The 1,976-nt window shown below is 55.2% G+C and overlaps 1 protein-coding gene across 1 annotated transcript in view; it reads right to left on the bottom strand.

Moving 5' to 3' along the window:
* The window catches only part of LOC113202108 (innexin shaking-B), a 32,994-nt gene that overhangs the window by 23,716 nt on the left and 7,302 nt on the right, over positions 1-1,976 (bottom strand). The window lies entirely within an intron of this gene.

Genomic DNA, 1,976 nt, shown 5'->3' with positions numbered 1-1,976 from the left:
GCCCCCGTCCCCCCGTTGTCCTCGGCGTTATCGGGGACCCGCATGTTCTTCCATGCGGAATATGAAAAATAAAATCCGTGCTTCCTAAAGCCGCTATGGTGGACGGCGGAAGTCCGAAGGACGTTACGGTGCAGCCCTACTCCTGCAGCAAGGAGTGCCAGGGGCGGGGGGAGTGTGCTGCCCTCGGGGAGGCCAGCAGCCACCACCGAGATACGAAAAACACGGACACGCGAAGAAAAACATTGTATCAGGCTATAGAGATTCGGGTGCGTCACAGCCTTTGCCGCAAAATCCTTCTCTCCACGTATACAGTTTCCAATTATTGTGTGTGTGTGTTTGAGAACTGTCGCGAGTGCTTTTTTAAAGTGACGCCCAAGTGTCGGTCAGTAGAGCAGTGCTCGGGGCCCCGTGCAGCTCTGCTCGGCGCCCTTTGACCGGCGCCGGCGCGTACACCGCTGCACCGAGCACATGTGGGGCTGCCGCCCTCCCCCCCCCCCTTTCCCTCGTCCACCGTCTCTGTCCCTCCGGCATCCACGTTATACGACTCGCGCAGCCGCGACGCTGTGCGACACTCTAAAATGTCCAAACGTTTCCATCTCAGTAGCCATCGCTATCCGTGTGTCTCCTGAAGATGAGGAAGGGGAAGGGAGGATGCTACTTTCCATCCTCATTTATCTCACCCCCCGTATTCCTCTCTCGGCTCTGTTCCTGCTTTGCTTCGAAGAAATCGTTCTATAAAACACGGCGCTAGTTGTTTCCTATAGGAGGCAACCACCTTGCAATGTGTCATTTTGTCTTCAGATTGGAATGCTTTTCGTAATCAGTAACTAAGTATAACCACCTCTTAACGGCCGGGCCCTCCCTTCTCTTCGGCACGTACCAAGCACCACCCTTGAGAAAAAAGAAAGAGAAAAAAAAGACTTCGCAGCGTTGTTGTTGTGAACGATCTTTTTACACCTCTATTATTGCCCGTGCCTCGGCCCGCCCCCTCCCCTCGCCAGTAGCCACCCGGACCCGGAAGAAGCGAGGGTGCAGCGGGAGGGGAGGAAAGAGGAGGAGGGGCCAGTAATGCTGCAAAGTGGTCTGGCCTGTGCAGGGCGCGAGTGGTGCTGGGTGCTGACCGATCAGAGGAGAGAGAGAAGGGGGAAGGGAAAAGGGGGGGGGGCTCACGACGTGAGAGACAAGTGTAGTTGCGCGAGGAAGCAGACTTACGCCCCAGCAGCGCGACGGGGGGCTCTGTTTGGTGACCGTCGCGAGGGGGTGGGGGTGGGGGAGTATTCTGAGGAACGCGGCCAGGAAGCGCGTGACGGCACCACGGACTCGGAGCAGTTCGACATAGTCACATACACGCCCGGGGAAGTCCACCACACCCAGAAAAATAGTTTCTTGATTCAAGTGCAAGCTGACACAACAAGATGGAATTCACCATTGAAACAAGGCATAATAGTCTTTGGAATAAGATTTTTCCCTTATCCCCTTAAATATCAGCTTGTTTTAAGTGTAAATTTGGCCTTGTGTCAGCGTGCACTTGAAACTAGGAAAAATTTTCTTGAAACAAGAAACGATTTTCCTGGGTGCAAACCTCTGGCCTTTCTGTTAGTTTTTTTCGTCGAATAGTGCGTACATTTTTGAATGTGTCGTCTGCGGCCCGTCTAACCTCGCACCGGAAGCTGCTCGCGTCTAGTCGCGAGTGGTAAAGGCGAAGGCGGGTGTGCCGCCCGCTGGGCTGGGCTGGCTGGTCGCAGATCGGGAAGAGCGAGAGAGAAAGAGCAAGGATCCTCCAATTAAAAAAAGGCGTTAGGCTTGTCAACATGACAGTTTATCTGTCCCTAAATACAGACCGCTGGCCCGGCCTGGTACGCCCCCACCCCCCACCCTCTTCCTCCTCCTTCCCGCCTCCCCACTTCTCTCTGCTCTTTTCGCCGTCGTGTGGCGAATCTGTAACATCTCGACCGGGCGCGCGCGAGTCTGCGAAA

Source organism: Frankliniella occidentalis, unplaced genomic scaffold, assembly GCF_000697945.3.
Source record: "Frankliniella occidentalis isolate FOCC.00 unplaced genomic scaffold, Focc_3.1 Scaffold241, whole genome shotgun sequence".
In the NCBI taxonomy this organism is placed as follows: Eukaryota; Metazoa; Arthropoda; class Insecta; order Thysanoptera; family Thripidae; genus Frankliniella; species Frankliniella occidentalis.
The sequence above is the reverse complement of the archived record's forward strand: the minus strand, read 5'-3'. Positions and strand labels throughout refer to the sequence as shown.